Source organism: Girardinichthys multiradiatus, chromosome 23, assembly GCF_021462225.1.
Source record: "Girardinichthys multiradiatus isolate DD_20200921_A chromosome 23, DD_fGirMul_XY1, whole genome shotgun sequence".
In the NCBI taxonomy this organism is placed as follows: domain Eukaryota; kingdom Metazoa; phylum Chordata; class Actinopteri; order Cyprinodontiformes; family Goodeidae; genus Girardinichthys; species Girardinichthys multiradiatus.
In genome coordinates, this window is record NC_061815.1 from 43,915,577 (window position 1) to 43,921,089 (window position 5,513).

Sequence of the window (5,513 nt, forward strand, 5' to 3'; positions counted from 1 at the left end):
CCGGTATAGATGCCCGAGCCACTTAAACTGGCTCCTCTCAATGTGGAGGAGCAGCGACTCTACTCTGAGCCCCTCCCGGATGGCCGAGCTCCTCACCCTATCTCTGAGGGAGTGCCCGGTCACCCTACGGAGGAAGCTCATTTCAGCCGCTTGTATTCGGGATCTCGTTCTTTTGGTCATGACCCAACGTTTATGGCCATAGGTGAGGGTAGGAACGTAGACCGACCGGTAAATCGAGAGCTTCGCTTTTCCGCTCAGCTCTCTCTTCACCACAATGCACCGGCACAGCGTTCCCATTACTGCAGCAGCCGCACTGATACGTCTGTCGATCTCCTGCTCCATCCTCCCCTCACTCGTGAACGAGACCCCAAGATACTTGTACTCCTCCACTTAAGGCAGGAACTCCCCTCCAACCTGAAGAGGACAAGCCACCCTTTTCCGGTCAAGTACCATGGCCTCTGACTTGGAGGAGCTGACCTTCATCCCAGCCGCTTGACACTCGGCTGCAAATCGCCACAGCGCATGCTGTACGTCTTGGCTAGAGGGGGCCAGCAGGACCACATCATCTGCAAAAAGAAGAAACAAAATCCTCTGGTCCCCAAACCAGACCCCCTCCGGCAGCCCTGCCGGAGTCCAACATGCACCGGGAACAGGTCCGACTTAGTGCCGACTTAGTGCCAACCGCCACGTAATGTTGAAGAGGCGTGTCAACCATGACAGCCCCAAAAAATTCCAGAGACTTGAGGTACTCAGGGCGGATCTCATCCACCCCCAAAGCCCTGCCACCACGGAGCCTTTTAACTTCCTCGGTGACTTCAGCCTGGGTGATGAAAGAGTCTAACCCAGAGTCCCCAGCCTCTGTTTCCACCAGGGAATGCATGATGGCAGGATTGAGGAGATCCTCGAAGTACTCCTTCCACCGCCCAATAATGTCCCTAATCGAGGTCAGCAGTCTCTCACCTCCGAGGTAAACGGTGTTGGTGAAGCACTGCTTCCCCCTCCTGAGGCGCCGGACGGTTTGCCAGAATCGCTTCGAGGCCAACCGGTAGTTCTTCTCCATGGCCTCACCGAACTCCTCCCAGGCCCGAGTTTTTGCCTCTGCCACAGCCCATGCCACCGCATACTTGGCCTCACGGTACCAGTCAGCCGCCTCAGCTGCACTGTAAAACCCAATAAGTTAATTGAACTAAAAACATTTGGTGAAACTGATTACATCAAATATTTAAAGTAACTAAGACTCAAAAATAAAAGTTAAATGAACACACCATATGTTGTACGTCTGGATAAATATTTTTAAGTTACACTGATAAATGTTTTCATGTTAAATATACTTTTTTGATTTGGTTTTCTTTACTCATTATTTTGAGTTTCAAGTACATATATGAATCAAGCATAAAATACTTGCATTTTCTAACTACTTTTAGGAAATAATATTTAGTTTTCAAATGTTAACCATTTTAAGTTTATGGGACTCCATTTTGAAAAATCATCTGTGTTTTAATGTGCATTCAAGGAGAAAAATGTGCTATAAAAAAGCAATTACACATTGTAAAAACATAAGACAGACAATATAAATGTAAGTTACAAATTTATTGAGTAACTTTACAAGACAGCTTGTCTAACAAAATGTCTTAACATTTACATTGTTCCATACAATCAAAAACACTAGTGCAATGGGGGAAAGGGCTGAAATTCTCACTCAGAATTAACAAATACTGATGGGCAACAGTAATAAAGGACAAATGAAATTCCCTTCCATTAAAAAAAAAAAAAGAAAAATCTGGCAAGCCCAAAGAAATCCATCTGATGTTAGAAGAAAACATTTTATGAAACATTCACTAAGCAAAAGATTACAATGTCAGCAATAAAGAATTTTCACAATATTTAACAGTATCAATAGATTTTTATTAAAAAAGAAAACAAAATACTTAAAATCCTGCATCATCAGATGGGAAAACTGAATTAAATTACAGTGATGCTAATACACTGAAATAGTATAGGGAACCCTTTTAGTATCTAGAGTGCAACCATGCTGTCACCAACAGTGCAATAAAATTTTACACAGAAAACTACTTATTTAGAAACTTTAAAAATACATAAAACCATTTTATAAAACTTCTTAGTGCCTTATGTCAGTTAGGTAATGAAATAAAACGTAGAATCTGCAAATAAAATTTTCTCTATTGCAACTTTTTTATTTTTATTTACTTATCCAGACTGAAAAATGGTCAGCTGAAATACTTGCTCTAACTGGCACTTCAGGGCTGTGTAGGAACCCTTAATATTATTCTGCTGCCAACAGATCATTTTCAAGACTCAGCACTTTGGGCCTCAACTTCCCATCAAGACTTTCTGAATGAAGTCAAATGTGTTGGCCAAACATTTTGGGTAGTTTAGATGCAGGGCATACGTCAGTGCAAATAATACTACAAATGCAGCAGACAGGGTGGTGAAATCAATGATAATGTTACCCTCAATCAAAACTGCGATTTTCTCGAGACAGAAGAATGTGGAACTGGCTCCAATTAGGAGGAGTCCAAGTGGCACTTTCCTAATATCTGGTTCATCGGAGTGCGTCATCTACAGAAAACAAAGTTATTACATGTTAGAACAATCCTAATCTTCTTAGTCAGATCTATACAAATTACATTTCTAGGTTACTTTTAGCTCAGAAATGTATCGTTTCAACTACAAACAACCCAAAACATAACAAAGATTCAGCAAAGTCATACATTTTCATAGCAATAACTGAAGAAATCAATGGAAAGTCTAATTTTAAGCAAAGTCAACTATACAGTAAATCTATGGTTGGGCTGGAAAATAATTGCCGTTTCCATGACGCTACATGAACAATGTTGTAGACAGATCCAAAGGATGGAGATACTTTCTCTCAAACTTTCAAAGTGTTATGTTCTGGGAAATATGAACAAGGTTAATACAATGATATTTACTACTTTGTCCAAAACTTACATCCCAGGTTTTGATGAAGGTGGAGGTGTCTTCGTGCAAATAGGAAGGAAGGCCGTGAAGCACAACAGCACGTCAAACATGGATATTAACTTGTTCCTGCATCATGAGAACATTTTTTTCCATTCAGTAGTTACCTAGTCAAGAATGGTATACCAAAAAAAAAAAAGAAAAAGGTACAACTTCATAAAGCCCAAAACAAAAAGAAAAGACACCTGGAGATCATAGGTTCTGAAGAGCTGAGACAGAACATCAGAAACTTTCCCTGTGCGAGCAGCTTTCTTTCTAAATAAGCTCTGGAGCCTGGGGGCATGTTGGTCTAACACAGCAAACAAGTGGTTCTTTAGGTTGAGGTTTGTAATCCTGTGGAACTCTGCACAGATCTGAACACAAAGGATAAATTTACAAGTTTCAATTAGTCTATAAATCTTTGCAAAATACATACAAATCATTACACTACCAAAACATTATTTGTATTAATTCAGACAGACCACTTAACATAAACCAATACAATATACATTTTGTCATAAACATTATTTCAGGAAACTTTCTTACCTGGGACTCCATTTTCAGAGCAGGCCAGCGATCCAGGATCTCTGCTACTGGTAGGTCATTGCTGATGATCTCTTCGCGTCGCAGGGCAAAGGTAGTATGAATCAGCTTTGTAATCAGGGTGTGATTCTTTTCACTACCAAAATGGAATCTTGGTACATCAGCAACGGGTTTCAGCCTCAGCCTGAAAACAGAGAAAGAAGTACCGGTAGTTAAGCGTTATTTTGCAGCACTTGGAAGCATCAATGACACTTTTGGCCAAAACAATTATCACTCAAACACCACTTTTTAAACTTCGCTAGTAGCATCAAATAGATACACTAAATGGACAAAAAGTCACAAATTAAAAAACTAAAACAGGGATAAAGAAAACTAATGTACACTGAAGTTCAGAATAAAAGAGGAAAAAAACTATTTGATAAATGTATTTATGGATTCACTCTTAACACAGTTAACCTATAATAGACTGGGCAAAATGAACAGTTTGATAGTTTAGGATATCAATTATGGAATTAATACATTTAATATGTTGTTCTGTGCATACAATTATGCTGCCCCAGTTTTCATATGTATAATTTCAGAGAAGGAACATGGGTGGAACATGGGTTTCAAAGACAATATCCATAAAAGTTGGTGTGAAAAAGCGCAGCAGTGCACGATTTGACTAAACACTGAATCCACAAGGCAGGTTATAATCTGCAAGTGAGTTTAGCACTCCAGAAACTGCTTTAGAAAACCCATTTTAAAACAGAGTTTTAAAGTTTTAAAGTTGGAAACTTATGAGCAGGGCGTTGCTGTAATGCGCACATGGAGATGACTCTTGGTTTTAAGACACCAAGACCATACACTAGACTCAAACCTAATCATACACGACGCGAAAAAATTACTAGTATCACAATTCTTAAATGTACATTTATGACGATGACAATTCGTTCAACAACGGAGAAATATGGTTTTCAGAAAAAATAGAACTTACCACAAAGGTGCTCCCAAAGACAAAATTGCTGCAATGGCGGTAAATGCAGTTAGCAAAGTGCAGACCGTTAGCTTCTGTAATTCAAAAGTCTGTAACTTTCCACAGCGTGACGTCTTCTATCCAGCGTCAAAGGCAATGCAGCAAAAACACCTCCTGTAACCAATATGAATTGATTTGTGCTGGATATGAACGTTTAATAAGTTTAGTCCGAAGTAACGAGCGGGTATTTGCACTCTAAGTGAGGATTCCAAGATGTCGTAGATTTCCAGCACCTCATGAAGAAGCAGGTGGCGGACGTACGTTGGCACGTACGTGACGTCGGGGACAACTCAAATGATTTGAGGGCTATGTCTGAAACTAATCAATATATTCGAGTACTGATAACTTGAAACCAGAAAATAAAGGTGTATGAACTTATAACAAGTTTTTGAATAGTTGCAACTCATTTCCTTTATCAAACAATTACTATTCGGTCTTACAGTGTGTCCCACAAGCCAACCACAGCTGATAGGACTCCTTCTTCAGCTTGACAGTGTCCCTTACTGCCGGCGTCTACCACCGGGTTTGGAGATTGCCGCCGTGACAGTCAACGCAGACCTTACGGGCACAACTACGGGCAGCAGCATCGACAATAGATGTGGAGAACATGGTCCACTCGGACTCTATGTCTCCAACATCCCCCGGAATCTGGTCAAAGCTCTCCCGGAGATGGGAGTTGAATACATTCCTGGCCAAGGGCTCCGCCAGACGTTCCCAGCAGACCCTCACTATGCGCTTGGGCCTGCCAAGTCTGTCTGGCTTTCTCTTCTTCCAGCGGATCCAACTCACCACCAGGTGGTGATCAGTGGACAGCTCACCCCTCTCTTCACCCGAGTGTCCAAAACATGCGGCCGAAGGTCTGATGATACGACAACAAAGTCGATCATTGACCTCCTGCCTAGGGTGTCCTGGTGCCAAGTGCACTGATGGACACCCTTATGTTTTAACATAGTGTTCTTTATGGACAATCCATGACTAG

At 41.1% G+C, this 5,513-nt stretch overlaps 1 long non-coding RNA gene across 1 annotated transcript; it reads right to left on the minus strand.

Annotated features, from left to right (window-relative positions):
• Positions 1-1,889: 1,889 nt before the first annotated feature.
• Positions 1,890-4,038, minus strand: LOC124860969. The gene is made up of 4 exons (XR_007036522.1): positions 3,523-4,038; positions 3,183-3,350; positions 2,971-3,066; positions 1,890-2,580 (listed from the first exon to the last, which is right to left on the minus strand). It is a non-coding gene; the product is annotated as an uncharacterized LOC124860969 (long non-coding RNA).
• Between the last annotated feature and the right edge of the window lie 1,475 nt (positions 4,039-5,513).